Below are 12,021 nucleotides of genomic sequence, written 5' to 3'. Positions count from 1 at the left end.
TGCTTGATCATTTCTCTCCTTGTCACGTCTCTCCTTGTCCCTCGGGACTTTGGAGGTTATATCTTTCTCCGTATCGTTCTCTGGGCCCTCGTCACTATTTTGCGTAGGTGACTCATATGACGGATTCCTATATCCTGTCGCTGCTTTAAGTTCCCTTAATGGGTATAACCTTTCATTATTTTTAGTTTTGTCTTTCAATTCAGATGGGGCGGGCGGACCAGAAGGCTCTTCACCCACCTCTTTGCATATATTGAGTATCCAATCTAAAGGAGGCTCCTCCTCCTTCTCGTGTTCATACATTTTCCAAAGCACTAGACTCGCTAAGCGCTTTTCTAACTTTTTTCCTGTGTACGCAGCATGCAAATATGTCATAATATGCTGCAGAACTGCTCTCGATAATGACCCGCCTTGTGGCCATGGCATAAACATTTTGTCTGTAGTCCCCTTGACCCACTCTGCACTGTATTGTTTAAGTTCAAGCACGTGTTTCGGTAGCTGTTTGCAGAGATGCACTAATGGCGTAACTTCTTCCATTTCTAACCTTCACTTTTCTCTTTGTTACGTCTTAATCAAAATACACTTATGAGCGAGCACCAATCGTCGCAAGCTCGAATCCTGTCACAACACAATTGTTTACTTTAATCTTGCTAAAAACAACCATCAAAGTTCACTTATAAAACAATCTGTTTTCACGTCTCAACTTCACATTTCTCCTTTACATAACATTTTCTTCTTTCAACTCTGACGTCATCACACCTCTTTCAATCACATTAAACAAACAGACAAACTTGACCGGCCACATGTACTACTTGTGATCTTTTCTTAAGACTCACTTTACCCTCTACATCTGCTCCAATTTGAAACATAAGCTAATTTCTTTAAGACTATCTTTAACCAGTTTCGTCTTCTATATGTCCCGCGTAAGGGGCTCTGAATCAAAGCTTCTGCTAGCACTCTTTAAAGTCTAGGAACAGGGCATATGCTTATAGCGTGGCTACACTCACGACTATTTTTCCTCATATATTGCTTGGCCACACTCAAGTCAATATCTTCTTTCCCATGTACATATATATTACACTCCTGCTCTTGTGTTATATTCTGTCCCACTTCCCTCCGTTACTCTCCGTTATTTACTATGCATGCATTCCTTTGCACACTCTTTGGTCTAATCACTCACCGTTCGCATGTTTTTCCTCTTCGGACCATCGGGATCACCGCTTTCGTTACTGCCACTTCGAGCCACTTTCCGATCCACTTCGTGTAGATATGGGAGGGGTTTCTATCTTAAAATAGGGGTCCCATCAAACCTTCCCTTGCAAGGAGTTACCTATTCTAACCAATTCTACGGGGAGCTTCACGTCGTATCAGCCGAATGGCAAAGGTTGTGCGATATTGCCGGGATTCTAAAGTTACTTATGTCGACAGCTGATGGCTTATCTTATCTAACCATCTAATCTCCGCTACAAAGTGAACTGGAGGATTCCAGCCCTTTAAGATGAGTAGCAATGCCCGTGAGATAGATGGGGATGCAGATTTTATTCATACATCAATAATCAAGACGACACAAATAGTTTGGCAAAAATTCATCCATTTTAATGTTAAGTATCTAAAACAGGGAGTAGAAAGAACATCAGCAATCGCTCGATACTCTGACTCTAACTACTAAAAGGTTGGGTTCTTATACCCATGACTGGTTATAATTGACGTGCCGACCTGCGTCATTACCAATGTCATCCTACGTGGCAAACTACAAAAACCTATCGGGAAGTGGGATTGGTTCTATGTGAATAAATAAGCATAGGTTCTATATCTGTATGGAGTAACGGAGAGAGGTAATAGGATAGTTAATATCAGGTGGGGCAACTAAGTCCTCCCTTCAAAATGGCCACTATGAACGTCACTAAATGTACGATGTCCCATTGGTTACACAAACTATACAGCCCCCAACTATGTTGTGCCCTACAATTGGTTGGCTTCTAACCCCCGTCAGCACTTTCCACCTACGTCTAGCAGCATGCAGACTGAACAACCAGGTGCGGGTGAGCTCGTCTTAGCACCAGCTTCCCACCAATTAAAATATCATCCATATTCACATCAATGGTCCAGTGTCAATTAGTGCTTTGAAGTTGGCCTTGAGTTTGTACTGTTCTCTGAGAATTTTTAAGGAGTATGGGTACTACTCGGCTTCCATGCGTAGGTGTTATCTTCTAATTCGTTCAACTTTCTTCCATCATGTGACTGGACACCATGAAATTGAGTCTTTTTGTGTATTTGATTTTATTTTCAAAAGTCCTCTGACGTCTTTAGTTTTTGCTTGACCTTTCTCAACAGGAGCTTCTGTTCTTTCACGTTAATTGTATCCAATGCCAGCCAACTCCAGTTTGATAAGACCTTGGCTTTCTTGGCTCAGTGAACTCTTTTGCTGAACTTTTATTCTGTTTAATTCAATTGCTTTTCTTAACTGCCACACTAGAATGAGTCCTTCTTTGGTTTGTTCAGTACTGCTTTATACGTAGTGGAAACATTCATCCTTTACTTGTCCATATGTATCGATTGAGGTATATATATATGTTTGTCGCTTGCCGCTATCTAATCTATTTAAAAGCATGTGGCTAGCTTCATGATTGCTTTTCTGCTTGTGTTTCATTGCATCTGTACACGTTTAAACTAAGTATCTTCATCATGTCTGTGGCATACGTTTCTTCATCTTGATGCCAAGATGTCACTTATTCTTGGTACTTCTTTGTTCTTTATAATCGTCTGCCTCTCTAGTCTGGTTATCTTTCTATATGTGTGTCGATTCAACTTTGTATGACGTCACCATTCATCCTGATCATTCAGTTTCTTTGCTTCTTCAGGAATCTCGTTCAAATGGCCATCATATTGTCTTGGATGCAAGTATGGTTTCCTCAATGGGTACCTTACCACCCATATTCTCTTAGGTATAGGTATTCTTATGAATACTGCACAGAGCCTGCGCTCTTCTCTTTGCTGGTTCACCTGTTCAGTATACGTTGCATATTTTGGTTCATATGTTTCAGGTAATGTAGGCGGGGCAGATGGAGTGGGGGTACTTGGCTCCTCCTCTACACATGTCTTTTGGAATATATGGGAGCACAGGCCTTCACTATCGTAGTTCTTGGATTCCACGCTCAACTCTTTTTCCATTCTTGGCTCACGTGACAGGAGACCACGATTTGGTCCATTTTGCAGCATTTACATGTCTTAAATGAATAAAACTTGACACACTTGGTGTTCTTTCTTTGGACCTTAACAAAGGATGATTCAGCCTTGCACGTTCACTGCCTTCAAGAATAGATAACCGACCTTGGTTGCTTCAGCTTTGTTACCAGGCCAGACAGCCTCACCATTCGTTTCCACGATCTAAGCTTATTTTTGCTGTGACACAGTTCTTGCCTTTTATCTCCAGGGGCCCTGGCTTACTAAATTTATGACACCGATGTCCAGTTTCTATGCAATGGTGGCTTTGCCTGCAGTCTATTCACTACATATAGCCAACTTCTAAGATTGCTCAATCTACGTGCATTACAGCATCTGTACAGTTATTGAACTGCGTGCATTTTCTGCAGTGCTTCGTACACGTGCAATCTTCTTTTCGCATATGAAGGTTTACTAGATTCTTAACTTTGTCATCAGTTTCTATAAGATCCATGCATTCTCTTCAGCCAGTATCCTTACGGCGTCACGCTCATCTTTCGTGACATCACCAGCTCCTCTTTATGCTCCTTTTCATATTCCTTCAGGGAGTTCCTCCCTGAGATTATCGTCTCTTCGGGAATACTTTCCATAGGTCTGTCTCAATGGGTACCTTCTTTCGAATACTTGCTGTGGTATGGTCTCAACAGCTGGTGTTAAACATTGCACAATCTCAGGCTTCCAACATATAGAAAGTAGGGGGGAAGGATTTCTTGCAGAGGCATGTAACTGCTCCTCTACAATATATGCAGCTATCATCATACAAGTGTTTTATGGTAGGGCTGGAGTTTACAGGGCCATGCTGGCATATATTATGGGCACAAGACAAAATGAGGGAGGGCTTTGCAGTGGCCTGCTCGTAAATATTGTAGACCATCATCATGCAAGTGCTTGGCAGTAGGGGAGGCTCAAGGGACATACTAGAGGACCCTGCTGACTTATATTGTGGGTGCAGGATCATGAAAGTGTTGTATATTGGCAATGCTGGCACATATTGACATACATTGTGAGTGTATCAGCATGATACATGCAACATTGCACCTCTGGTGGAAAAACTCTTGCAGCTAATTCTGATTGACCAGAATGGGAGGTTGCATGGATGTGTGGTAGTACTCCATATTATCACCATCGAGATGCACTCCTGAGAATCTCCAGCCTGCGACCTTTAAGTGGCATTCAGAACCCTGCTGCCAAGGTACAGTATTGTTTTGTAGCATTAATATGAATGGGGCCGCTAGTGATTTTGTGCTATGTCACCACTACTGTGCCACCAATTATCATCAGAGGGAAGGGATGGGAGATAGAAGAAGGGGTGGGAGATAGTGAGAGGGCATGTATTCAATGTGCATTTTCTAGGTTACTTTCGTCATATGGTAGCTGTCAATTCACCAAAACCAAAAGGGAGTATTGAGAAAACTGCACCTTAAAATGATGCATTCTAAGTAGCCTCGGTCAATGCTGGTTTGTGTTGTGTGATTTGTATGGTGCACCTCGTCATTTATGTGACTTTGTGGCCATTACAAACATCAGCTGTGGCAGGATTAGTCAATCCCTGCATTGCCATTCTTATAGCAATATTGTTAGCAGTTTGATATGAAATGCAAGCCACAATTCTTATAACACAAATTCACTTATATGTAGGTCAAAGGATAGTCCAGAGAGAGTCTGTTCTTGACCTGATCTTGTTATTTTGTCACTTGTAGGCATGTGTGAAAAAAAATATAGATTTTTCTCTACCATAGACTTAGATCACCATAGTCATTGCACGAGCATATGACCGGAGTTGAGTTTCTCATTGAATCTACTGCCCACTTACTGCTGGCACTTGGACTTGGTATCTCTGTGCACAGTCAACCGTGTGCGTTGCATTGCATCCTTTTTTGCTACAATATCGTGTCCCTGGCAAGGCAAAGGGTTGTTAAAAAAAATAATTGAAAAGGCGACCATCAGCTTTAGGCTCAGTGGACACAAACCTTGTTTACATTGCGTCAGACACAAAGGTGTACCCTTGTCTTGTTTGTCTTGATCGTATTGAAGTACCTACGAATATAAATGTGAAACCAAACATTTTCAGCACAGAGACTTGCAGGAAGAAGGAGGAGCAGAAAAAGCTCCTGTAACTAACTTTTACTGTAAATAATCCAAAAGCCTTCTTGTAATTCACTGTGCAAAGGCGCACAGATACCCCCGGGTCGGGAGCGCCATACAAATAAATAAATATCAAACAAAGCAGAGGAGCTGCAAACACAACTAATTAAGCAGCAAGGTGTGCTTGAACAGAAAAACAAATCTGAATGTGACCCCCTAGCAAGATATATGGTTGCACAATGTATCGTCAGATCAGCAGAGCCTTTTTCAGATGGGGATTTCGTAAACGACTGCCTAAATTTAGACCATATGCAGGTGATGCGAGAACCGCGATCGATTTCACTGAATATACACATGAATAATAGAAATATGTAATATGCACATGGGAGGTTTCGAAGCAGGGCCAGATACAGGACATCGACATCCTGTCAAATGCTGTTATTTGCTATCAGGCACAAATGTGAAGATACCCTGAGCTTTGTTTTTTAATCTCTTTCAATCGCAGGTTCAGTTTATGGGGCATTCCAGTGGGATGTCATTTATTGTATCAGATCAGAAGTGATTTCGTCCTGATGAAGGCCATTATTGAAATGTTCTTTGGGGCAGAATCGTCAGCGGCACTACGTGAATGCCAAAGTGCATTGTGTCAACATGGTCATTTTAACAGATGTGGTCACAAAATTAAACTTTAGCATGATGTATTCACTGGGGTTCACATTATAATCATGGTTCTCACGGAATAGGGGAGACCAGTTATGAGAATCAATATAAATCAACTCGTGTAATGTTGCCACTCAGTTTACAATTATGTCCATGCTCTTCTGTTTTTGTATCTGTAAAAGAATATTGTTGATTTGCACATATTAACCCCACTTTACAAGGTATTTACTAAGGATATTATATATGGAGAATGCTGATTTTAAATAATGAAATAAAAATACCTTTGTAAAAACCCGAGGATGGGTTGATAAATGCGTGTTGAAAGAGATGTTAATGAAGATTAGTACCCGGAGTGCCGCAATGAGACAAACATCTACGCACTGATTGGTGCGAATCCAAGCCTTACCAGAAGGTACTGCCTCTGACATTGCAGCGTGCATCTCGTGCCGGTCCCGACCATTGTTTCCATGGAAAGGGAGAAGGAAATGGTCCATTCATTTCAAAGACTGCTAGGGAAAGGGAGAAGGGACTACAAGAATGCCCTTCTCCCTGAACCCTGGCAATCAATTTCTTTTTCTCGAGTCCAGAAACGTTTGCACCGCCGTTTCGCAACCAGAGAAATATGGCGATTAGTACCCCGGTACAACATGCCGGGGTACTAATGGAAATATGACCCTCAGAGGGGGGCTATTACTGGTCGGGTAATGCCCCCGAGGTTCTGTTAAAGCCCTCGCTTCACTTAGGGCTCTAACTATGGCTAATGGGGCCTTACCTGCCCCGTAATGGCCGCCCTCCTCTGGTATTTATGCCTAAATAAGTGTCTTGGATTAAATGCACGAAGGCACATGAAGAAACTGTTCAGCCCTAAACTTTTTTGATCTTTTGAAACTATTATGAATCCTGGTGGGTTAGAGCTGAGTACCAAGCACTCCGCTATTTTGTGATGACTGATATTACAGCCAAATGAAAATGGAAGGTGAGTTCATTAAGTACTTTTCAGCAGCCCTTGACGAAAGCCCATATGCTGAAAATGCCCAACTCCTAATTAGTATGACTGATGTTAACAGCAACTTCAGAGTACTAGCTTACACTATGCATCATATGCCAGTCTAGAGTTCTTTCTATCTCTATCCCTCTCTGTCTCTCTCTCAGTCTCACTCTATAGCTCTGTATCTTTCTAGGTGGGGGAGAGTTACATTGCCAGCTCTGTGTTTGCAAAAGCCCCTCCAGCCATTGTTGACAGCTGACAGCAATGCCATCAGAGAAAATAACACAGATATGCTGGATGTGGTCGGCGGGTCTATCATTTTATGTAAAATCAGCTACAAAAATACAGAAAAAGTTATTATTTAATTGTACTAACATCGTAAACTGTCTCTTTTTAAATGTTACAATGTTTATTTCTGATGGGCATTTCCATTGCATATTCTCGTCATAATGAAAAAGTTACACGTCTTACTGAGCAAAACACATTATCAATCCATAGAACACCCATATACATTATTTTCTTACACACGGTTATCATCCCAAACTGAACAGTAGCAGAGGCATAACACAGGGTACGTCTCTTTCCCTGTTACTGTTTAACATTTACATTTGGCCCTTGCTAAACTTGTTTTCTGAAGTGGATCTGAATTATCATTCTTAGGCCGATGTTACGCACATCTATGTTAGACTCAAGAATCCACCGGAAGCTATTAATCAGATACATGTAGGTGCTAAAAAAATAAAGAACTGGATGCCTGAAAATAAGGTCTAACTTAATCCCGCTAAAACGGAAGTTTTTATATTTGTCCCAAAGATCTGATTGTCTGATGCTAATTCAGGGTCCTTTGCCCTCCCCTTCATCATGCTCAAATCCCCTTTTCCACCAACATAAACAATGTAGGCTGCATTTGGCAGGTGCATTTAAGTTGCATCTCACATCTCAGTGAAGTTGTTAAATCGATTTATTATCAACTTAAATTGTTGAACCCAATCTTACCCCTTATAGCAGACCCAGGCCGTCCCATGGTTGTCAGCACCCTGGTTATTTCCACACTGGATTATTGTTATGCCCTTCTACTGGGTATTCCAGCAGCTCAGATTCAATGCCCTCAAATTGCTCAGAATGCTGCACGTAGACTTCTTCATAGCCTCCCCAGATCTGCTTCAGGTTCACCAGTCTGACCTTCATTGGTTGCCAGTTAAGCAGAGGTCATTTTCAAAATCTTCTGTCTGATCTTTAAATGCATTCATGGCACCGCCCCGAGTTACCTTGCATCTAACATAACTCTTCATTGTTCAACTCGCTCTCTTCCTTCTAGAGGTCCAAATTTCACTACTCCCTTTTACTGCTTTGTGAACTGTGGAGATAGAGGTTTTTCCATCAGTGGCCCTGTGCTTGTAATTTTTTGCCTTTCGATCAGCCGGAAAATAGATTCTCTGCCATTATTTTGGAAAAAGATGAAAATCTATCTATTTCAATGAATTCCCTTCTGAATATCCACCTATTTTTTTTTTTTTTTTTTTTTTTTATCCACCTATTGATTCCTAATGTTGTGCCTTAATTAACACCTGAGCCTAGAGGCAGTTTCTGCCTGGTTCCTCAAGGATTGGCACATTTTAAATTCAAAATTCAAATCAACTCCATCAACAGTCTGGTACACTGCTATTGCACTTTTGAAACACATCTATGTGAAAGGGGAAGGGGACAAAGAGCACCACTGAGGGTTCTTGGCTACTTTGCATTCATCACACATCTCAGAAAGAAATCTAAGAAGTCTTATAGAGGCAGACTGTAGAGTGCAGCCATCGATGGCTGCCTGAAAGCCCGAGTTCCCTGCATTTGCTGTGCCCCTTTCCCATTTGATCTTGTACGGCAGAACCATTGCTGGAGTTGTTGCCTGTGAGAAAATGAATGATCCGCAGTGATGCCCCTGAGTGGTGGTGTCTGATCCTCTGTCATTCTGGATTTGCTAGAGAGGAGAACAAACTGAGAGTCCTGGCATGAAGTGCCCTGTGATTGAAGGCTCCATCACTCTTCTCTTGGGTGCCATCCACCCGAACCGACTGGAGAGATGCGTTCAGAACCCCAAAGAACCTAGAACTAGAGATGAGCTGAGAATCCTGCAGGGCCTGGGCCTATACAAGTGCTGGGAGCCCTAATAGGCCAGGAATCAGAAGGTGCTGAGAACCCTGAAGCATCTAGAACGTGCTGGGAACCCTGAAAGTCTAGAACCATTGAGGTGTTGAGAGCCCTAAAAAACTGCACCCAGAGAGATGCTGGAAACGCTCAATCACGTAAAATTCGAGAGGTGCTAAGTCCCCCAAACATCTACAACGAGAGAGGAACTGAGCTCATTGCGGTTCTCTGCTGCTCTCTGGAAATAGTTACTTTGGGGTTCGAAGTATTTTCCGATTCTGGGACCGCCAACCCCAGAGAGTTATTTGTGGCCTAGCAATCAAGAGACTGTGTAGGAAGGTGAATGGAGTGGTGCCATGGTCGGACTGACAAATTCCAGCACATGTTAAAAGTCTGGCACCCCTAAATGTGAAAAGAACTAGAGAGCAGATATAATAGGATTAGAACGTTCCCAATTCTAAAAGGAACCTAAAGAATTGGCATAATTTAACTGCTGTTTACATTAACTTAATTAGTGCTCCACCAGGGTCATATTTCAGGGCTATCAATGCCTTTAATTCTTTGGTGCTTCGTAGACCTCTGCACCTCCTTAATTCTATGTGCTTCTGAATTCTCAGCACCCCTGGCCACTTCAAGGTTCTCAACACATCTCTGGTCGTCTGTGCATTGTAGTTCCCAAAACCTCTCTGGCTCTAGGTGATGGAGGGTTATCAGCGCCTCTCTGGTTCTATGTGCTTTGGGGTTTTGAGCACTTCTCGGGTTACAAACACCTCCCTGTTCTCTGCAAATGTCTGGATATAGGTACTTTAGGGTTCTAAACACGTCTGTGGTTCTAAATACATTATGATTCTAACCAGATTTCAGGTCATATCTCGAAATCTCTCTTGTTCTAGGTGCTTTCAACTCCTCTTTTCTTCCAGCTGATCTACGGTCCTAGACACCTCTCAGTTATAGTGCTTCAGAACTATGAGCACCTCCCCGCTCCTAGACACTTTAGGGTTCTAAGCAACTCTCAGGTTCCATGACTTTTAAAGTTCTCGGTGCCTATCTGGTTGCAGGTGCTTTATGTTTCTTACCAGCTCTCTTCTTTCAAGTGATTTAGGTCCTCAGTGCCTCTCTGGTGGTAGGTGCTTAAGGGTTCTCAGCTATGATTTTCTGGGTTTATAGCTCAGTTCCATTGTCTCTCTGCATGCAGCTTGCTCCTTCCTCCACCAACTCTGGCAAAAGACTATTTCCCTGGAAGTGGAGTTGCCTTATATAGAGATAAATCCCTCTTCCAGTCCATCCCGTGGAGGGAATAGGTGTTTTTCTACTCCATGGCCTCTCCACTCCATTCTGGTATTGTCTTTTTAAGAAAAAAAGGCACTGGTTGGCAGGCCAGAAATGAAATAATCATCAGTCACAATGGTGAATTTACCTGTCTGGTATATTTCCAGTGAGGCATCCCTTTCCTGAAACGCCCTTCCCTTAATTGGAAGTGGTCTGCCCTGTACGTGGAAGCCGCAGGCGGCCTGTATGCAGCCCAGTTGTCTCTGCATTCTCAGCCTCCCGGTCGCTGTTAAAGGTCTGCCATACCTCACCACACATTGCTGTTCAGATGAAACCTGTGCGCCTGCCCCTTCATCAGACTCGGCCTCCTCATCCTCTTGCTCATAAATGGAGACATTGCACCTGAGGACTATCTTTTGCAGCATGCAGCAACGTGCTGCAATCTGATAAGGCTGACTGGGCATGTACTCTAAAGCATTCCCCACCGCAGTCTTGAGCAGAAGCCGGAAGCTGTATTTGAGGGCTCCAAAATCCTGCTCAGTCATGTTGCTGGCAGTGGTGTGTGACTGGTTGTAGTGGCAGTGCCGTGGCGTCAAATCTTATGCTACCAGTGTCATCAGCCACAGTGCTTAGGTCCTCATCACAAAGGGGGTGGAAGGGCTGGCAGTAATGGAGATTGTGCATACAATGTAACATTTGAATACTGATTTTCCTCAAATGATTTCCTGCACCAATGATGGTCCTCACTGCTATCCCTTTAAGTGATGTCGTTTTCCACACAGCAGGATGGGGAATCCAGCAACGCCAAATAACTTAGCATTCATCGTATGTGGGGAAGCTGGATCAATTGGCATGATGATATGAAGGTGTGATGCCCTGAACGAGTGGACAGTGTCCAGGAAAGGGCCAATTGCACAACAAGGCAATGTAGCGACCAGCTTCTGCAGTGGGGCATTGCTGTTCTTAACAGTTGGGTGGGCTGGGCTCCTAGATTGAATAAACTGTAAGCATATCCAGTAGCGGCTGGTCCTTTAAATCTAGGGGTGGCATTCTGAGCCAGTGTACCCTGGCAGTGTCCACCCTCACTGCATACCGATGGGCAGGCTGATGGGCTACCTGCTGCTCCTGCAATCAATGCATGCCATCAGGCTGCCTGCTGTTCTCTCTATGATGCCTGGTGAGGCAGTGCGTGGGTGGCCATGTTTCCCTTTGTGCGATCACCACACCTGGGGCCAGATTACAGAAACTTTGCACGGTGCATGTGCAAAGTTTGCACAGTATTAGTACTAGAGCAAGGTTTGCCCTATTTTTTTTAAAACACTGGAACACATTAAAAAACCATTGCACCTCGACAAGTGCAGTTTGGCATATCAAAAGCACCAGGGCAAAAATTGCCCTAGTGCTAAAAAGATACATGTTTGATGCATTTTTGCATCAGGGCAAAGTTTGCCCTAGTGCTAATATCATTCCGTATTAGCAGTAGTGCAAACTTTGCCCTGGTGCACAAATGTGGTGAACACGTATCTTTTTTTCACAGAGCAATTTTTGCCCTGGTGCTTTTAATATGCCAAACTGCACTTGCCGAGGTGCAATGGTTTTTTAATGTGTTCCAGTGTTTTTCAAAAATAGGGCAACCTTTGCCCTAGTGCTAATACTGTGCAAAC

Source organism: Ambystoma mexicanum, chromosome 10, assembly GCF_040938575.1.
Source record: "Ambystoma mexicanum isolate Mex_15411 chromosome 10, UKY_AmexF1_1, whole genome shotgun sequence".
Taxonomy (NCBI): domain Eukaryota; kingdom Metazoa; phylum Chordata; class Amphibia; order Caudata; family Ambystomatidae; genus Ambystoma; species Ambystoma mexicanum.
Note: the sequence above shows the minus strand (reverse complement) of the source record.